General features: G+C 48.3%; 1 protein-coding gene across 2 annotated transcripts in view; it reads right to left on the bottom strand.

Annotated features, from left to right (window-relative positions):
• Positions 1–19434, bottom strand: part of EYA2 (EYA transcriptional coactivator and phosphatase 2) — a 282437-nt gene extending 263003 nt beyond the window's left edge. For both annotated transcript variants that reach the window (XM_040638425.1, XM_040638424.1), the window contains exon 1: positions 19377–19434. The gene's annotated coding sequence lies outside the window, so the exon portion shown is untranslated. The remainder of the gene's footprint in view (positions 1–19376) is intronic.
• Positions 19435–21886: the final 2452 nt, after the last annotated feature.

Raw genomic sequence — 21886 nt, 5'->3', positions numbered from 1 at the left:
GCCCTGCCCCCCCCCCCCACCGTGGTCTCCCAGAGCCTCGGTTTTCCCATCTGTAGCATGCCAGGGCTGGCCTACATTCTGTCCACGCTCTGCCATCTAGCAGCCTTCTCCGCAAAAGCAGTAAGTGGAAAGAGTGGCGTATCTGGGCCATGAAAGTGGGGCATAATTTGACACCATTTCAAAAAGCAGTAATTCAACGAGAAATGTTTCTCTTCCCCGGCTGAGGTTTTTGGAGGCAGTGGGCGTGTTTTTAAAAAAACACAACACACCAAGTCAGGAATTCCATCAGGAAAAACGTGGCAGCCCCGAATGGGCTCACATCTGGGGATTTGCTTGTTGAGAGAACATGCCGTTCTCCTTTCGACAAATGACAACGCAAGGCAAGAGACGGTGGGGCTGAAGTCGTCTCCTCCGGGAGCCCAGGAAGCAAGTCAGTGGCCCGGGACCGGCTGCCTGGTGAGCAGAGCAGAAGTGCAGAGAGAGGCCTCCTATCTCCATGACCCACTCCACCCAAACAAGAAAAGAAAAGGCCAAACCACAAAGCTCTCAGGCACGATGAGCTTCACAGCCCCTTGCCCACCCTAGCTTCGAACGTAAGTCAGCCTTCGTCTAGAATTAAACCCGACTTTCTAATTCCCTCTCTCAAATGGTCCTGAGATCCACCCCCCCCCCATTTGCTAAGTGTGGACTCTGTGCCAGGGACAGTACTCAGTGACTTAAATGCATGATCTCATTTAATCCCAGAGCAACTCTCAACACACCCATTCTACAGATGAAGAGACTGAGGCTCAGGCAGGCAAGCTATTAAGTGGTGGAGTCTGGGTTTAAGCCTATGTCGGCACAAAACCAAAGTCTTCGAAGCTATGGACTACTGAAATTTTTTTTTTTTTAAGATTCCACAGATAAGAGGGATCACATGGTATTTGTCTTTCTCTATCTGACTTATTTCATTAAAGCATAAGGCCCTTGATGTCCACCCATATTGTTACCCGTGGCAAAATTTCATTCTTTTTTATGGCTGAATAATGTTTGGTTGTAAACATATAGCCCACAATTTCTTTATCCATTCGTCTATCAGTGGACACAGGTTGTTTCTAAACCTTGGCTATTAAAAATTATGCTGCAACAAACATGGGGATGCCTATTTTTTGTGTTTCCTTAAAGTTTCAATAAATTGAATGAAAATATTTTAAAAAGTGTGGGTTCTGCCATGAAATACTAATCTTCACGGGGTGACTCCAACACATTTGTCATGGCAAGGGGCCAGCGAAGGGTCCACAGAGCAGAGCCAGCCTGTGCCTGCAGAAACCACTGGAGAGCTCTTTCCAAACAAGGGAGAGGGACTCAGCTCCTCGGGGGGTTCCTTTGCAAAGTTTCTCTGCCTCCATTCCTCAAAACAAAGAGGAGACATGGGAGAGCCAAGAAAACACGGTGGGACCCAGGGCGGTGGAAGGGCGGGACATCTGGCCTGGCCACGTTCCAACAGGGCCATTTCAGGCACGTTCTTTCTCGAGTGGCTGCCACACCTTTTCTAAGATGGGGTACTAAAAGAACCCCCTTCTGAGGATGGAAGGGGACGGTGTGCATTTAAGCATCTGCTCAAGGCCAGGTTTACAGAAGGTGCTTCCAACCTTCCTTCCCAACCTGCTTCCCCAGCTGCCCATCCCCGTCTTGGGAAACAGCAGCTCCATACTCCCAGATGCTCAGGCCCCAAACCCCCAGAGTCACCCTGAGCTCTTGTCCCTTTCCGGATCCATTCCGTCAGTAAATCCCATCAGCTCTACCTTCCAAATACATCCCGAGTCTAGCTACCTACCAGCCCTGCTACCCCCCTCCCCGCCCTGTCCCTGACGTGGACCCCAACCAAGTCACCGGGACCTGTTGCCTCAACAGTCTCCCCACGCCTTTGTAGCCTGTTCTCACACCAGCCAGAGGGGTGCTGCTGAATGGCACGCTCTGTCCCTCCTCTGCTTGAAGCCCTCTGGGGGCTCCCACCTCAGCCTCACGCAGAGCAGAGGCCACAAAGGCAAGTGTGGCCTAAAATGCCCTAAATCTCCGAAATGCCCTATACCGTGTCCCCGGCCCCTGCTCTCCCTCTGCTGCAGGTACAGCGGACCCTGGGCTAGTCCTGGACACGCTGCCCACATGCCGCTCAGGGCTCTGGGCGGGCTCTCCTGCCTTCCCCGCCCCGGTGCGCAGGAGCAGGCCAGCGCCAGCCTGCGAGAAACGGCTGCTCGAGCTGCAGGAGCGGTGCGAGCTGCTTAAAGCCCGGGTGCCCCGCGCGAGGCCACCGTGGGAGTCTTTACCCCGTGGGAAGTGGCAAACACTACAAATCAGGGCCTTTTATTTCCAGAGAGCCAGAGGACTGGCCTGCCCGTCACTTCGGTGACCATTCCATTTTAAAATAAAAGTAGATGAAAAACACCACTCTTCCCTGATGTAGCCCACCGCTCCGTTTTCCCCCTCCCTGCTGTTTTTCTCCATAGCGCTCAGCATTTCCTGTCTGTCTGTCTGTCTGTCTCTCTCTCTCTCTCACACACACACACACACACACACACACACACACACATGAACACACACTATATATATATTTGTGTTCTTGTCTGCTGTCCATTGCCTTCCCCGAAAAATACATGCTCCGTGAGGGCAAGAACCTGGTGGGTTTTGCTCTCAGCTGCTTGCTAAGCGCCTGGAACAGCGGCTGCCTCCCAGTGGGTGTTCAACAAATGTGTGTTGGATGGATGAATGGTACCCATTGTTGTAATGATGGGAATCCTAAGCAAGGACAGTGTTCCAGACCCTTGATAGGATCTGAGGCACAGGCGATAGGTCCAGAAGAAAACACCACATTGTACACAGCACTAGCCCAGGGGACTGATCTCCCGCTCTGGACTTTCAGGCCCCCCTTGGGTTTCCACCGCAGACCACCTCCATGAGCTACCAAGATGCAGTAGGGGCAACACACTGGCCCAGTCTTGGGACAACGCACTCTCAGCCGCAGCTCAGAATGGGAGCTGGCAGAGACATCCGAGGTCCTCTGCTCCCTCTTCCCCATCCCCCACTCTTCCACAAGCCTTGATCACTGCCCACACCCCCCAACAGAACCTTCTGTTCGCAAGAATATTGAAAGTGGCATCCACATGGCCCCTTGCAGCTAAAAGAGTCTCCAAAGACTCTTCAAGACGGTTCGGCCTCTCATCCAGTGCTGAATTCCTGCTATAACATCTTAGACAGGCTGTCGTAAACGGCCTCAATGGTTGGCCGTTTAATCTACCCATGATTAAACCAAAATCAGCCAACTCATAACCTTTACTGCCAAACCTTAGGCAGGCCTGCCGGGGCGCAAAGGAGAGCAAGAACAGTGTTTCTCACTTACCGTAACTCTTTGTACTGAACCGGTGATGGGTGCCTGGCGCCTGGGGAACTATTTAATTCTGAAAGGGGGGAAGGGTCCCTATGTGGACATGTGAAATCCCCCAGAATGCACAGGACGGATGTCCGCCACGAAGAACCGTCCAACCCCACACGTTACTAGTGCCAGGGTTGAGAAGCCCTGGCTTACCTGAAGACACAGGCTTTCCTCCCATTTTGTTCATACTAGTGACCAACTTGGTTTACGGTTCATTTTCAGAGTTTTGATGGAGACCTTACTACAGGAGAGATCTCCTTTCTCTCTTAAATCGACGGTAGGGCAGCCAACAGCATCATCCCCATGGTCAGGTCAACAGCAACTCACCCTGAGCCCCAGTGTTGGGGAGACAATAGGGCGGGGTAGGGACTGTGGTGAGCTAAGACCCATCCACCTAGAAGAGGTTTCCCAATTCCAGTCAATTGAAGTCATGTGGGAATGTGGGCATGGTGTTGACAGAACTTCTGAGTTTTTAATAGAAGCCAGAAATCTGCCTTCTTGTGTGAAATGTCCAGATTTTCAAATGTTGGCTCTTTTTCCTATTTTAAATATTCTGCAGACCAAACAAAACGCATCTTGGCTGCCGGCTTGCAATCTCTGTGTTGCCTTGGACTTCACCGCAGTGCCACTAGATGGAACATGAAAAAATCCAGTGGGGGCCGTGATGGAGGGCAAAGGTCAGAGGAGGAAAGGAAATGCAGGCTGATCGCCAGAGGCCCAACGATGTAAGCACAGCAGAGCTGGGATCACTCCTTCCACTCCAAGTGACACCAACTCCGTTCTCACTTTTCCTCCCAAGTCCAGGGCATCTCCCAAATGCTGAGTGCTAATGTTGTACAAGACGCTAGGAGAAAAGATGACCCTCCCCTGAACGCCCTTCCTTGAAATAAAAGATAATCCTCTAGGCCTGTGGGAAAGAGCATACTGGAGGCAGAACTGTGGTGGGTCTTAAAAGTACCAACCCTACAGGAGTGTTTGAAAAGAAGATGATACACATAAAGGGTGTAGGCAGCACAGCGCCTGGAAGAATGACAAATTTCACAAATGGCGCTGTAGTCCAACAGACGAGGAATGGACAGGGCATGCGTAGAAGTGCATTACAGTGCAGTTGTGCAGTCCACAAGGAACGGGTCCACCCTCCCCTTTCAGCAAGCGTTGCTGACGTCAATTTGGGAGTCTACCTTTCTCACACTCCATCTCTACGTCCAGAGGTGGCACATGGCAGAGTACAGAATCCTCCCAAACAGGGATATCCAGTAAGGGATGGGCACCTCACCTACATCCGAGTTCTTGATCCAGCCATACCTGAAACCAAATCTCCCCAGAACTTTTCATTTCCCCAAATCAATAAATTTTCTTTTACTTTAAGCCAACTGGGAAATTTTCTGTTACTTACATTCAGAACAATCTCAACAGCCATGTGGCCCCTTGGCCTGGTTTTCGCTGAACTCCAGCTTTGGGGTGGAGAAGGGAGACTATGAATTCAGTGGTGGGCACATCGGGTCTTTAAGGTACTGAGAGCTCTCCTCACTCTCACACCCCTGCTGCCCCAACCTACTGACTCAACTTCCAATCTCCTGATGTGGCCCTCCTTCAGGGCTCCCCCCTTTTCCCTCTCTCATGTCTGTAGCCATTGGAAACTACCACCCCCGTCCCCGTGATGTGAGCAACACAAGAAGTTCTTTGCCATTCTAAACAGTGGCTGACAACCATTATGAAACCTGCAAACATTTCACCACTCCTAAATCAACCCCAGATGACAAAATAATAATCATCAGGAAACTAATGAAAACCCGAAGGAGGACAGATTTGGACCACGTTTTCATTACCCACGATGAGGGATGAGCAGGAAAACGTCCTGAGAAAGACATAAAAATGAAGCAAGCTGATTGCTCCTTGGAAGAAGTCTCAGCCCCTCATTCCCACGAGATTCGAGTCCTGTTTTTTCCTGGAAACAATTTTTAGCATCTCTTGGCATCCTTCTCGTCAGGAATTGGTAAAAAGAAAAGAGACAGCAAGATAAAGCCTTCATGGCTTTTCAGGGAAAGGAGATTCCCAAGGTCTAGGGTGGTGCTTGGGAGAGTAGTCACAGCCCGCAGCCCGCAGGTGCCTTCTGCCGCTTCCGCTTTCTCGTGGTGACTTAAATCTCGGGGCGTGGCTCCTAAAATCCAGATTTCATTGTCTTTTGAAAGATCAGAATACCTGGCAATAGAGAGCCCCGACTCCTCCCAGCGAATTAGTGTGCCCATTTCATTAACTTCATTACCTGCGTGGCCACTTTGAGTATTGGAGTTTGCAGTTAGAGGTTTCAGATTTAGGTCCTGTGTATTTTTGTTTTGAAAGATTTTATTTATTTGAAAGAGAGAGAAAGAGAGAGAGCATGAGCAGGGGGAGGAGCAAAGGGAGAGGGATAAACAGACTCCCCGCTGAGCAGGGAGCCCAATATGGGGCTCGATCTCAGGGTCATGACCTGAGCCAAAGGCAGACGCTTAACTGATTGAGCCACCCAGGGGCCCCTAGGTCCTGTGTATTATTATTATTTTTAATCATTCAAAAATGATACTCATTTTGATTTTGGACTCGCCTGATTGACAGAGAATGGCTGCTGGATTCTGAGCAAGGCCCCACCCAATGGGGTCCTTCCACCATGACCTCATCTGCCCCCACCCCTCTCTCACGGGCCCCAGCCACACTGGCCTCCAGGAAGCTCCCATCTCAAGGCTTTGCACCTGCTGTTTCTTTTCTCTAGAATGTTCTTCCACAGACAGCAGGGCTCCTTTACTCCTTCACCTGGGCTCAGAGGCCACCTGCTCAGGGAGGCCCCCACCCCCACCCCAGGGTACCTTCTATCCACCTTCTCTTGATTTTTTCCCCACAGACTTCTCACCATCTGATATTCTGCGTACGTTACATATTTGGGTGTTTATTTTTGGTCTTTCTCCACGTAATGACAGCTCCGTGAAGGAGTAAGTAAACTTCGATTGTTTTTGTTCTCTACTGAATTCCCTGTGTCCAGAGTGGTTCCCAGTACACAGCAGGTGCTCTCTACATATTTTGGAATAAATGAATGAACGGAGGAACGAACAAAGAAGTTCAGTTTTCCATATTGAAGAGTAAAGGGAGGCAGGGGTGGGGGAGAGGGGTAAGGTGGAGGAGGAAAGCGAAAGGAGCCAAACCCATGAAGTCTGCCCACCTGGTCACTGAAAACCGGGCAGACGCTTCTGAAGAAAAAGGCATTGTCCACTGGAGAAGAAAGGGGACAAGAAGAAAAATGAAAATCCTGAAGCTAGGGCCTATGTTGGCATTGGATTTGCACACACGGGCGTCTCTGCTCGGCCACGGACAGTTTCCTCATCGTGCACTTTCTAATCCCAGACGGCTCTGACTGCCAGGCTGCCCGCCGAGGACTCGTCCTGGCAGCTTCTCACGTGGGGAAGAGGAAAGCCAGGGTCTCTGGCTCCATCTGAAGTCATCTGGAAAAGTCTGAGCCACTTGCCAGTTCCAACCTCACGTCCCAGGCCCCTTCCCCTCGTCTCCCACTGCGGACCATACCAAAGTGCTTGTGCCCCACGGCGAGACATGGTTTCTAGAGTTACTTGCTCCTGAATGGGTGGTCAACTGCAGTTAGCCAGCACGGGCCGTGTCACAGATGCTCTTCTCCGCAGGTGAGAGCTGCTCGCTCTTAGGATGTGGACTCACTTCATGAAGGAGGAAACAGACCAGAAGTTATGTAAACCCAAGGTCATGAAGCTAGTAAGGAGCAGACTCTGGATTTGAACCTCGACAGTCCTGCTCAGGTGCACTGTGCCGCACCTGAAGCCACAGAAAACAACAAAAAATTGAAAAAATTGTAGCTAAGGCTAACGTGCCCTTTGCTTCCCTCTCATGCCTGTCCAGAATTAATGAATTGTCCAGTTAAGTAAGGTCAAAAAGAAGGTAAGTTTGATTCTTTCTATGGTAGTTAAAGAGGCAGGGGAGTGCAGGAGTTATGAAGACAATCTCTAGTACCGTATTTCTGCATAAAAAGCCTGGCTCTGCTTCTTACATGCTGTGTGACCTTGAACAAATCACTTAACCTCTCTGTGCCTTACTTTCCTCATCTAAAATGGAAATCATTATAGCACTTCCTTCATAGAATTGTTGTAAGGAATAAATGAGTTGATACCTATACTCATTCAGAAGAGATCCCAGCATGGAATAAGCACTCAGAGGTCACTTTTATAAAGATTATATTCATTTAAAGGCGAGTCATTCTTCCTTTGAAGATCTATGACACAGACTAAATGTGCCCAGACCCTAGGGTGCTGTGAGATGACTTTAACGACCTCCTTGAGAGATCTCATTAGTTTCATCTTATTCCCCCTGAGAACGGAACGCAGAACTGTAATTCTGACTAGTGGAAGGTTCTGCGATTTGGGGCATTTCACACCTTCGGATTGGTTTTTCTTAAAGGTCACTCAGGAATTCTGCCAGGCTTCTGTGCCACTTTTGCTAGTAATTACCTGACGGACTTGAGCTTTAAACCATTTTTATCTTAAGCCATAAAAACTTGTGAGACCATTGGTTTGAGATGCTTGTTACATCTTTTCCAAATGCATAATAAAATACAGACAGAACTCCAAAGAAAGAAAAGAGTGCGTGCATGCTTTAAGTTAACGTGGAAAGGGTACAAACACCCCATTAAAAGGAAGACTGCCCTTTGGAGGATTATAGATTCTTCCTGAACGTGTAAAATCCCCAGACTGTAGCTACCTGAAGAACAGTCAGGAATATCCCCAGGGGCGAGTTGCCTTCACTTCCATTCGTTTTATGAAGCACTTCGGGGGGGGGGTGCAATTCCATAACATCTAAGAGCACTGCTCTCAGAACTGCAGAATGTGTCCCACCCATGGCTGACTGAGGCCGTGTGACAAATCCGATAAGGACAGCACGTGCCCCACGATCGGGTGAAGAGTCTGAGGCTCAGAGGACATGAGTCTTCGGCCCTACGTCACACAGCAAGTGGGGGACAGAGTGGGGAGTCCATCCCACACCCTCTTCAACAGCCACCCAGCCTCTGACAACCTGCCTCTTGGCCCCACATCATAGGCAAGGGCCTGGCCGGTTCCAAGGACAAGGTCACGCCTCCCCCCCCTGCCCTTGGTTGGCAAGAAACTGCCTTTTTGAGGTTCTCAAAAAATGTCCCCCAGAGAAGAATATCACAGCCCACAACCATTACTTTTTCTTCTGGTTGTTCAAGAAAGAATCCATTCATTCTCAACAGCAAGGCAGGTAAAAAGCCACAACGACTCAGGCTTGGTGAGGACGAAGGCTGTTACTGAAACATAGGAATAGAACACATATAACTGTTCAATCAGGGAGAAGTCTCTGGATCGTCTGTGTGCTCATGCCAGCAGGGCTGCAGGTGGTGGGGTGGAACGGGCCTGTGCTTTGCAATGGAATCTCACTGAGCAGCCACTGGAGCGGCCCAAGCCTCAGTTTCCCTATTTGTTAAATACATACATCATGGGGGGATTTTGTTTTGAGAGTATTAAGCAAGCTTTGTCAAAGTGTCGGGTACATCAAAACTCCTGTGGGAGACTTTTAAATCTACTTCTTCCCTTCCCCATACCCCTCCCTGCATATCAGAAGGTTTACATTCAAAACTCTCAGACGAAGGCATACCTGTACTCTCGAATTCTTCAAAGTCCCCAAATCTGGTCATTGACCAGATAATAGCATCAGGCTAAACACTGACAGGGGTACCTGGTCTTAGATGCGCTCACCATGGCCGGATACAGGAGCCATGTCATCTCTGCTCAGCAGATAGGGAAACTGAGGCACGGCTAGGAGCAACAGGGCTGGGATGTGAACACTGGCAGTAGGGCTCTCACGCCCCAGCTGTCAGCGATACACCACTGCCTGTAAAATCTGGTGAAGACCAGCATTTAGATGAGCTCAGCTCGTAGAGCCTTTCAGATCTGGAACATTCTGAGTGGGTACCATTCAAAGGTGGGGTTAGGAGGGGGCCATGCGTCTTTGGCAGGATAAAGTAGCAGAAGAAAAAAATGAGAAATCTTTTGTTTTTCTTTTTCGATTCATTAAGGTTTGTTGGGGTGAGCAAGAACCTCATTTTTTTTTTCTTCCCATGACTTCCCTTTTATTTTAACGGGGAAACGTGCATTTCAAAGACTGCTCAATAGCAGCGTTGAAGTCTCAAGTTCAATCACAATGTCCCCATTGTGGCTGGGGGACTCCTTGGCCTTTAAGCTTGGGTTATAAAAATTTGGTCTGAGCCCAAAGTCTGGCTTTAATAGAATATTTTAATTTTGTTTAATGAATATTATTTTAAATCTGTTTGGCAGTTTTAAAATGTGTTCTTTTATTTTCAAATTAAAATTTACTAATGTTCCGTGCTTTCCTGGGGGTGTAGGTGCAGCTAAGAGTGGGAGTGATAATAACACAAGCTACCATTTATTGAGTGCTTACTATGTGCCAAACACCCTGCTCCCTGCTTTACGGGTGCCACCCCTCTCAGCCCTCACCACCACCCAGGGAACAGCGACCAAGGCCTCCGCTGTCTGGGAAGCTGAGCGAGTGGCGGGCTTGAGGCTCCGACTAGGTCTGCCTGAGCTCAGGGTCTGTGCTTTTAACCCCTGCCCCACAGGCTCTTGATATTGAAAAAGGGCCCAATTGACCGATAACTTAAAGGGACATCAACCACCGAGTACATGATTCCCTATAACCTCAAGGTCAGGAAGAACCGGCTTGAGCAGAAGAGCTCCCCTATTGGGTATTCTGTGTAGGCGGGCACTGCCTCATTAAATTCTCACAATGGCCTTTCAAAGTAGTTATTGCTGTCGTTATTATACCATCTCCATTTTTAGAGAGGAAACTGAAACCCAGTTTCATGCAGCTTGTAAATAATAATAATAATAAATAATACAGGAGCCAACTCTGATATAATTCATACTGTTTGCCATGCACTGTTGCAAACACTTTATATGTGTTTACTCCATCTCCACAACTGTTTGGGGGAAGGTACACAGTTACCCACTCTGTTTTACAGATGAAGAAACCGAGGCACAGAAAAGTTTGGTAATTGGCCCAAAGTTAATTAGTTGGTTCATGCAGAGCAGGGATTTGAATCCCAGCAGTCCAGCTCCCCGGTTCATGCTCTTATTCTCTAGGCTGTAGGTCGGAGCCAAGGCTTAAATTCGGGAAGCCTGGTTCCCCCCCACCCCCCATTTCCCACCGCCACTTGACAAAAGCAGAAGGAAGGTCACAGTGCACGACACAGTTCTAAGCACAGAAGCCTGTCGGGATACTGCTCTTACTGAATTAGGCAGGACTTCTTTCACTGAAGGTCTATGAAGTTGGGTCTATTCCTCCAACCTGCTGCTTGAATGCTGGTCAAATCACTGCCCTCTGGATCCTCAAGGGTCAAGAAGAGGCAGTTCAATATTGATGGAGAAGCCCTGGAATCCTGCTATCAGAGGGGCCAGATTGGGTCCTTTTTGCCTCTGGATCCCCACTAATGAGCCCGGCTCCTAGAACACTGCTCGGTAAATACTGCCGAATAAATGAACAAAAGAATGAATGCATTTGTAACTTTCCCCCTGCACCATGCAATGTATCAGGCATGTAGAAGGCACTCAATAAATCACAAATCAGTGAAATGGTCTATGCAATGTCCCAAGAGCTTGTTCTTCCTTGTCAACAAAATTTGTCTTGTCGTATTGCAATAGCTCAAGGGTCAGGAAACTTATTCTGTAAAGGACCGTGCGATCTCCATAGTAACCACTCAACTCTGCGATTTTAGCGCAGAAGCAGCCATAGGCAATTGGTTAGGCCAGCTAACTGCAGAGATGTGGCCACCATTTCAAGATTGCAACACGAAACCTTCTTTAATTTCTACAAGGACAGGCTCAAGGTTCTGTGAGAATTAGCAGATGTCTCTTATTTCGGAGCCCAACTTTTGTACCTGACCATCAGCTAATATCCCCCAAGCAAAACAAATGGAGACAAACTTTAAAATCTGGCTCTCCAGGCCATACTTGTAGAGGAAGTTAGTATTACATCAGGGGGCAGCCTGGATATCCTAGTGGTTAGGCATCAAAACTGGGTTCAATCCAGGCTCCGACATGAGCCATGTAACCTTGGGCAAGTTACTTCACCTCCCTGAGATTCAAGTTTTGCGTCTGTAAAACAGACACAATTATAATAGCACATTCCATCTGAAGCTATTTGGAGACAGAAATGCGTTTGCTTAGCACGGCGCCTAACACATAGTAAGTGTTCAACAAATATGGGCCACTTGTTATTCCCAAAAAAGTCTTATGTTTTCTTAAAAACAAACAAAAAACTAACTTGCTAAAAATAGGCACAGAGAAAGCACAGCCAAGATTCAGGAAAAGACATTTCCAAAATCAGGTTCCTAAAGATACTCCAACAAGGCATTCCAGGGGTCCCAAGGTGTCAGAAAATTCTGCACTCGAGATCAAACCACTAGTGAGCCCTCCAATTTCTCTTCCCCCTCCCCCCAAAGCCTGCTTCTGTGTCCTTTTCTCACTCTGCCTTTCTTGTGGGTGCCAGAGCAACGCGGAAGACATTGGAGCATTTCAGACATTTGCTGAGTTTAAGACATTCTTTCTCCCCTCCTTCCCTGCACATCCCAACAGTCAAATCTCCAGGGAGCATGGTCTCGGTGGCAAGAGGACAGCACCAGAGAGCTCTGGCCCGTGGCAGACCAGAAGTGAATAATCTCCCCGGCTCCATTCTTTTCCCCAGCCGGATGGGGCCAACACTCTGTTTACAACACAAGCGGCAAGTCACAACTTGTCATGCCGCATGACACCATCCAGGTTCCGGCCGAGAGTCCCCACTTCCCTCTACTGAACTGGTCACACAAAAGGCCAGAGGTGTAGGAATCTGCCTCCTGTGCTCCTTCCCATCCACCACCTTCCCCACCAAGGAGGACATCCACACCTTTGCTAAAGAGACAAATGTTTCTAGAACACCCTGAAACAAAAGTCCCCATACAAATAATACACACCCACAAACGAGAACACTCTCTTTGCACTGACACCCTTTCTGTCTCTTCCGAAAAGCTTCATCCCTACGTGGGATTTCTCTCAGCACTGAAGTTGCTACCAAACTCGGGGACACAGTGGACACTCTCTCTGTCTCTGTGTATTTCAGGGAGCTGCCCATCAGCGAAGACCTAAAGGTGCGTGCTTACACGGCATGCCCCACATGCTATAAAACACATACGTGTTCATAGGCACAAAAAAATCGCTTTGGGAAACAACAAATACCTTAACCGCAAGGTTCCTACAGAAAGGGGATGGGAGGGGAAGAAACTGACCAGAAGGAACAAAAGACATCTCGACCTCTGGCTGCCGCAGATCCAAATGCCAGGAATGAGACTTCTGCTTCGGAATAAGGGGCGGCCCCCGACCCTGCTTCTTCTTCAGAGCTGGGAGAGGGAGGGGTCCGACGGGGATGGGAACTCCAGCCCCCACACCTCACTTGACCCCAAGAACATCTGCAGTCATCCTCAGAACCCAAATCAAATCGAGATCTTTCGACCGTGGGCTCTGCAGCCCCTTTCCTCGTCTACTTCAACCGAACACATCTACCAGCAGGAATGCAGAATTGGCCGAGGTAAGGAGAACTGGTGGTTTTCGCTCTGTTTTGGTGACCTTCATAAGGCTTATTTATGCAACTTTAAGCTCATGACCTAATACATGTTGGTTTGGCTTCTCTTGTCATAATAGCAGCCTGTAAAAAGCTTTTGAGAATTCCCCATGTTTTCTTATTTTGGGTCAAGAAAATAAAATCGATATCTAAGTAACCTTAAAAAAAAATGGCCTGCACAATCTGAAAATTTGGAATGTTTCCACTAGGACTAAAGATATCTCTTAAAGCCTCAAAGAGCATCAAAGTTAAGGTCAACAATTGCCATTTTTTAAGGTGAGCTATTTGGTAACAGCATATGTGAGAATTAGCTAAGAGGGACTTTTTGACATAAGTCAAACAATGACATTTAAAACTCACGTTAAAGCAATTACCATGCAGAATTTTTCCGTGTTTTTCCCATTTCTTAAACAGAAGTGTATATGTTTTCAACATAGTTTCTTGCTGTAATTTTCTTTCTTGGCAAACCCACATCTTACCATGAAACCCAAAGTATGCACGCTACAGAACAATAATGGTTGAAACAGACTCGGCTGTCTCTGGCATGATTTTTCTTTACAAAATTAAAATGTCTTTTGGCTAATATGCTGTACATTTCAGTTATGAAAGGCCATTCTTGGGAGATGAATAGAAAAGAAAGGGGAACTGACAGATTCAGTTGATGCGAGACAAAAGTAAGTTGCTATATTCATACAGTAGTCAGACCCTCCAGTTCCTCATTCTTTGGGGGGAAAAATGTCGATTTTATCACTTTTCCTCTAGTTACATTCACAGGGAGTTGACAATTCTCCTCGGAATGACCGTGAGTCGGTCCATACAGATACGTGACATCTGGGAACACACAGATTTTTAAAAATCTAACTTTACTAGACACTCAAAAAGGAAAGAGAGGGGGCAAAAAATCCAATGGCCCTGAAATCATACACATTTTCGTTTTACTGACACAACACTACTGATACAAAATGACAGAACAAGTTCTCACTTCTTTTAAACACTCCGTTGTTCGGTCGTTTTGAAATCTGTCTAAATTAGCATTCTCCAGCCAAGAACGTGGACTGTGTGCAGTCTCAAAATTGGTAAGACGAAAACCTGTCTCCCTTGGCTATCTATTCATCTGAGTTCCTGTTTTCAATTTCTGCAAACATCTGAACGCAGAGGGAGATACGGCAAAAAAGCATAAGCAGGCATATCTGTGCCCTAAACCAGAATCGTCCAAGGGCAGAGACAACAGTGAAAAGGCCCCACTTTCTAGAGACCCCAGACTGTGTGCAAAGACCCTCTCATCCATCCTGCCAGGCTCTGTCCCACACTGGGGGCCGTCTCAGCCCCAACTGACCCTCCGCCTGCCTGTCCTGAATTCAGGCAACTGACATCCTCCCTTAACCTTCAAAGTGGCAAAGATAAATCATTCCGGTTACCTGACTCTTGGGACCACCTGTTTCAAATTATTCTTCGCTCTCCAAAATGTTTATAATCTCACCCCCCAACAACAACCCACCCATCGCGATCCAGCACCTTCCGGTAAACTTGATTTGGACCACCTACCGGAACATTTTAGGGCCTTGCCGCTGCCCGTAAACTTATTGACTCTTTTTAGGAACTGAAATGCGTAGCATTATAGTATCGAAGGAACAAATCAAATTAGCTCTTGAAAATAAACATTTTCCTTAACAGAACCGTACACAACCTGCCGACTATCATGACTCAAAAAGGCTCATATTTTTGTTTTCTCAATACTTAATATGATTTTTCTTCTGTTTAAAACAACAACAACAACAAACATCGGGGCAGAGTCAGGAAATAATTGCCTTCTGTGCATTTCAGACCAACCTAATTTGGCATCTCCCTCCAAGGGAAAAGAGAGCNGGAATGTTCTCTGGGCCAAGGTTTTCATAGCACATGGGTGAGGCACGGTCTGCAGAGGTCTGAAGGCCTCGGTTCTGGTTTCCCTCACTCTGCAGCCTCCCGTGAGGCATCTGACTTGAGACTCAGTTCCCTCGTTAACGAAGTTGGGATATGATAATAACAAATCATAATAATTTTTATCATAATTATAATAGAATTCAGGCCTGGCACACAAGTGTCCAATACATGGCACGCATTTTCATTTCATTACTATTAAACACAAGGATAGAATTTGCAAATGCAGAGAAAGGGCAAAGACACCAGTGGAGGAGAGTGAGAAAAAAAGAAGAAAAAGCAGCAAGAAGGGTGCCTGGGTGGCTCAGTCGGTTAAGCATCTGCCTTCAACTCAGGACATGATCCCAGGGTCCTGGGATCAAATTCCGCATCTGCTCCCTGCTCAGCGGGGAGTCTGCTTCCCCCTCCTTCTCTTCCCCTCTCCCCTTCTTGTGCCCTTGAGCATGTGTGCTCTCTCTCTCTCTCAAATAAATAAATAAATAAATAAAATAAAAAAAAAGAAAGAAAACAAAAGCAGCAAAAATAAATTCAAAAGCCTGTGGCTTCCTTGGTTCTCTCTCCCTGAATACACCTGGCAGGTACATTCGTACCTTGAAATTGATTTTAAATCACATGCCATGAAGAACAAATTCCTGCCCCCTCCGATTCATTTACAGAGCCAGTGGGTCTAAGCCAGTCACTTCAAGTATTTGCCACCTGATGGAGGGGGTTTATCCTCGGATTAGAAGAGGTGTTAGTTAGTCAAACACCATTAGGCCAGTTAAGATCTTCAAATAGTGAAAATGAAGCATTGTCTCAAGCCAATTCTCCGCTAATTGTTTCCCTACTAGAATCTTCTTTTGGTTTTGTCTGTTTGGGACTGTTTGAACTGACACCAACAATAAGGGGTGTGGGGAATGGCCATTCAGAAAGCTGTTAGGATTTGGGGGGTGGGGGCGGGGGAGGAAGGTGGGGAGCGAGAAGGGCACCGTGGGGAGTGTGCATGAGCGTGTGTGTGTGTGTGTGTGTGTGTGTGTGTGCATGAGCGTGTCTGTGTGTTTTCTGTCAACAGGCTGTGTTTTCTCAACTCCGGGGTTAATTCTCTGTAGAGATCCCTTTTGAGCAGAGTCCACCAACTCCTTTTTCAGAGTAGCTAGCTAGAAAAAAAAAAATTTCCTTCCACCAACAAAACCCAGTCTTGGCAAGAATCAGAAGGTTCAGCTTTTGGAGGTAACTGAATAACCAGCCACTTCACCTCTACAAACCCACAGATAAGGAATTGAACACATCGGCAGGAGAAGTCCCCCTTTATAAAAAATCTTTGGGGAAGGGGGTTCTTCTGTCCCCCAAGGAATGCCTATCGGCTTCATAGGCCTGACAGCCTAGCATTTTATCTGTGCCTAGGTGAAAAGCAGATGAGTTTTTACCCTGCCACGTGAGAGAAAGCCTTCTCACCCAGCCTGCACACACATGTGTTAACACACACACAAACACACCTCAGACCTGTGGGCACCACCTCCTACTTGTGCTGTTAACTTCTTCCACGAGCCTTTTTATGGTAAGGAGGCCTGCCCAGCAAAGACAAAACCCTACCTAGATACAGCTTCCCCCAGCCATGCCTTATAGAAAGGAACGTGCTGTTCGAGGTGTATGTGGATATATAGGGACGGGCAAATGTCTCAACAAGGTATCTCCACTCCCTTCATTTTCTGCTGACAGCTATGGGCTGTCTCTCTGTCGGAGCGAGGCATCTGTCATGAGCTGCTGGGAACCCCGCTTATGCACCATAACGGCCAGCGATTTTATTATACAAGGAGTTTATTGCTGGCCTAATTAGTTTCAAACTGGGCATTCCAGCTGAGGACACCTAAAAAACATCTGGTGGAAGAAAGCGGGAATGAGTCCTCGTTCTGAGCCGGTTAGGGTTGGATTTCTGCATAACTCTGGTCTCTCGCGCCCGAACACAAGTTATCTTTGGAAAAGTAACCGAAAAAATAAGGAAATGTTTCTTCTTTGTGGGAAAGGAGTCATCTTGTCATGGGGGAACCCAAAGCGTCTTAAAGTGGACGTGCTTGGACTCTGTCTACCTTTTCATAAGCTGCCAGGGTCCCCATATCAGGCTTAACCCAATTCAAAATGTACTTAGCTCCACCACAGAGTGCTTCTGCTGAGCTCTCCTGCCTTGTTCCAACAGCAGCTAGCATTTTATCAATTTATTCGTCTGGAACAAGGCTTTTGCAATTTTGTACGTGCAATTTAAAGCAGAAGTAAGACCACATATTTGAAACAGCATGTCTTGGCTGTTTTTGCCAAATGGTAATCCTATAACAAGTCAACAAATCATAGCTCTTTATGATGTGTTTAATACAACACAAAAGGCATGAAAAGAAGACTTTAGAACTTAAGTGATGAAAGCATCTGGTTTTTAAAAATCCCAAAGAATCGGGATAACATCTTTTTATTTTATTTTCTTTCCTTTAGCTACTTATCGTTAGGAAAGAGACTGATCTGTTTGTAGAGTATTCTCCACACAGCCACTACACAAAGTGAGCCGTTTTCAAGGCAGAGGAAAAATGCCAAGTCCTTTAAGATAAAATAGTTAATATTGCGAAGCTAAAATTACAAGGGAAGAATGGTCTAGCTACCAAGTACTTGTGGGACCTACGAACGGCTTTTAAAAAGTTCAGGCCCTTTCGGATCTAGCAGTATTCGTCGAAAGTGCCACATGTAGAGCTTCCTCCAAAGGCAAGGAGATTTGTCATACAAACACAGTTTTAGGCTTCATCAAAAGCAAGATTCAAGCCATCATCATTTATGACATCCATCATTTATTAACTTAGTCTGAGAATGTCTAAATGCAAGGAAGTGTAATGTTTAAGAGGTTTAAAGATGGGGGAGAAAGAGCAAAACATGAACATTTCTTGGGTAAAGTTGCCTGAAAGATTTTTCACGAAGATTATTTTTAAAGGGAGGCCTCCCTGCCCTGCCTCCCCCCCAAAGGCCCAGAGGCTGGAAATGTGGCTACTAGTTCAGTGCTCATACTCTGGTTGTAGGAAATCGCACTCAAGCAAGAAAGGGCTCCTGAAATGAGTAGATTTGGTTTGAAATACAGCAATTGTCCGCTGGTTATAATTTCCTTTGGAAGGGAGCTCCGTAACTCAAACATAATTCAGCACTCAAATCCTTACTTGATGTTTGTAAATCATTCTACCTCCCCTCTGCTCTCGTTAACAACCAGACTCCGATGCTCGCTTACTTCGCTGCACCTCGTCATTAAACGGTACCTCTACCAGGGATGATTTATACCTCAACGTTACATATATATAGTAATTAAAGATTACGTAGCGTTTCGGGAAAAGAGGGGAGAAAAGAAAATGGTATCCATAAAGACGCAGCCTGTCTTGCTTTGCAAAAATAATTCAGACCGCAGCAGCAGGCACGGCTAACTGCGCTTGGGAGGAGCGGGATCCTCGCAGCCAAAGCGCTTCCCTTTCAGCCTCTGAGAAATGCGCTCGGAGGATTGTGCGACGCGAGTATTTTTACCAGTCAAGCCCTCCTAGGATTCCTGGAGTTTACAGACTATTTATTTGGGGGCAGGAAATATATTTGAGGAGCTAAGGCCAGTAGGGCCGTTCAACCTCCAGACTGCAAGGCGAAAAAACAATTCCTTTCTCCACTTTCTCCCATTACAGCAAAAGCCTAGTCTCCTTCTAACCAGTCTTCGGAGGTAAAGTTTTGCAAGTTTCCAACTCCGGCTTCAGTAAGCGCCGGGACTCCCGCTCCGGTACAAAGCCCCGCGAGCCGACCCCGCGCAGGCCGGGCGCAGCCGGACTCTGAAACAGAAATGCAGCTAGAAGGCGGCGGGCGGCCGTTCCCGCCCCATCCCGGGGGCTCCACAGCCAGCGCCCGCGGGCGTGTGTTGCGCTCCCCGCGCCTGTGAACCTCGGACGGGGGTGGAGGGACCAACCTGGGTCGCCGACGACCCAAGCCCTCGAAAGGGGCCACACGCAGCCCACCGCGTCTACACCGCCCGCGCGCCATGCACTTGTCCCGCGCGCGGGAGTGCAAACTTGAGTGGCTGCCTCCCCGAGCGCAAAAGGAAACTGAGGCCCGGAGCCCGGCTTTCCCGGGACGGGATCCGCCCGCCATCCCCGCCGTCCCCGCCGCCCTCGCGCCCGCCGTGCCCTGGGGGCCCCGTGCGCCCCCAGAGCGCCCCGACAGCTGCGGAGGCCCGGGCCGGGCGGGTGCGCGAGCGAGGCGCCGGGCGACGGGTCAGCGTCAGTCCGGGCCCGGCGAAGCGCGCTGGAGCCCGGCGGGCCGCCCGGGGGTGGGCGAAGCGCGGCGGAGCCCGGCGGGCGGCCCGGGGGTGGGCGCCGCGGGCGGTACTCACCGCGCGCTGTGGAGAGGGCGCCCCGGCGCGGGCGGGCGCGGGTCCGACGCGGCCGGGCTGACTGCGGCGGGCACCGTGCTGCTCTGCCGCCGCCGCCGCTGCCTCCGCTGCCTCCGCCTCCGCCTCCTGGGCTGCCGCGGCCGCTGCCTGCGCGGGGAGGACCGGCCCCTTCCCCTCCCCGGGCCGGGCCCTCCCTCTGCCCCCGCCCGGTCCCCGCGCCGCTGCGTGGGCGCGTGGGGGCGCCGAGGCGCGGCACTGGGCTCGGCGGGCGCACACCCCCGGCGGCTGGACGCGCGGCGTGGGGCTCCGGCCCTGCCGCTGCCGCCGCGCTGCTCTCCACGCCTGCAGCCCAGCCGAGCGCGCCCGCTCCTGCCGGTGCTGCAGGAGGCAAGGGCACAGCCTCCTCCCCACCCACCGACACCCGCACCTCCTCCCTCCGCAACCCAGGCGCGGCCCGGGAGAAATGCACCTCGAGAATTACACCGACTTTCATTCATTCATTCATCCACCTATTCATTCATTCAGCCTACACTGAGCATCTACTGTGTCAGGTACAGCCCCTGGGAGATTCAACCAAAGCAAGACAGATTCGTTTTCTATCCTCCGGAGCTATTGCACACGGGGAGATAGACCATAAACAAACAAGCAGAGAAGCAAGGTAATGTCAGAAAGTTAGAATTATTATGGAGGGGAGGAAAATATGTGCTGGGGGGCGGAGGGGGCAATCTTAGAAGAGTCAAGAAGGACCTGTCTGAGGAGGTGACAATTGAATTATGAGAAAAGGCCATTGCTGGTGATATCTGGGGGAGGAGAGTTCAGGGACCAACCACCAACTTTTCACCCACTTCACAGATAGAGAAACTGAGGTCCCAAGAACGTAACTGGCTTACCCAAAGTCAGTGGCACAGCGCCCTCTACACACACCCTCAGATTGAGGCACCCCACTTACTTCATCCTCTCCTGGTCACCTCTTTCAATCGTCCCCATGATAAACTGTCTGGAATGGAGTCTAGGCAGCTTTTTTTCCCTTCCGACCACTTCATTGTGGGGCCCCTAGGATGCTTGAGTCCAAAATCAGTACCGACCACTGCCATTTGTTAAGCTCAATAAAAAACCGGGTCCTCGGATAAAGTTGAATTTTAGAGAATCAAGAAATAAGTTTTAGCATAAATATGCCTTATGCAATAGGTATAATACTTATATTCAAAAATTATTCATTGTTTCTCTGAAATTCCAATTTAACTGGATGTCCCATATTTTCTTTACTTAATCTGGCAACCCAACTCATCCAGTGTGCCCACCTGTTCCTTATCTCATTTAATCCCCCAAAGAGACCCAAAGGTAGATGCTCTAAGCATGCCCATTTTACAAATGATCAAGTCCAAGTTTCAAGAAGGCAGAGAGTGGCTGAGCCAGGGCTGAAGTTCAGGTCCAGCTGATCCCAAAGCCCTTGATCTTGAGATATAATACCCAGATTTCAACTCCAGTTGTGGGGTAATAGGAAAGCTTATGAAGCATAAGCTCCTGGGCCCCTCGTTGGCTGGCTCTGTTTCTAAGATTCCAACATCTTTTACATTTGACATGAGCAAGTGACCTTGTGAACACATTTCTAGGTCCTTGTTAACGTACTGACATTTAACTGCAATCAGTAAAGATCACTGTCTCTTTCTGTTCTGACTCCCCGGTGGCACTCGATCCTGAGGAGGCGGTATGGGAGTGGCCACTGGCATTTTGGAGATCCAGTTGAGGAAAAGTTGAGTTGGGAATTTTGTGATGTTTGTGGTAGATTTCAGCTTCTTAAAATCTAAATTTGTCTTTTGATTTATTTTCTTGAATTCAAAGAAAGATTCACTTTTGTACCTAATTTTGGACTTGTATTATTTTTCTTAAATAGGGTTCCCAAATTGTGTGTGCTACAGGCCCCGCTGTACTTGCATCTACTTCTGGTCAGAGCTGATTCTCCCCTTTCTACTCCCAAAACTTTAGGTAGAAGCAAATGTATTCAGTAAGCCTGGCTGTTCTCCTTCCATGGGCCAAGTAAGCAGCAAACTGGTAGCTCCTAGATGACTCCCCTGTTCCTAGAAGCGGGACATGCATATGTACTTGGCCTTGATGTCCTCATCTCTAAATTGGAGATACCAGTACTCATATTATATAATTATTGTGATAATTCACTGAGATCATGCTTGAAAACACTTTCTACCATGACTGTAGCTGGTACTAGTGATAGTCAACAATTACTATTACTGTTCACACAGCTTCACGTCCCACAGCATCTTGCAAAAGGCCCCAAGTCATAATAAATTGGGTATCTTCATGCTCTCCAGAGGTGTTTAATTCTTCTTGGCCCATGAGCCTTAATAGAATGTTATTTAAACAGTAGTGGTGGGCAGAATTTTTTTTCTAAAGGAATAGAATGGGAGAGACTGGCCTAGAAAGTATGACGTGAATTGCATGCAGTAAGAGTGTGTGTGTGTGTGTGTGTGTGTGTGTGCGCGCACACACACTGG

Source organism: Ursus maritimus, unplaced genomic scaffold (assembly GCF_017311325.1).
Source record: "Ursus maritimus isolate PB19 unplaced genomic scaffold, ASM1731132v1 scaffold_22, whole genome shotgun sequence".
Taxonomy (NCBI): Eukaryota; Metazoa; Chordata; class Mammalia; order Carnivora; family Ursidae; genus Ursus; species Ursus maritimus.
The sequence above is the reverse complement of the archived record's forward strand: the minus strand, read 5'-3'. Positions and strand labels throughout refer to the sequence as shown.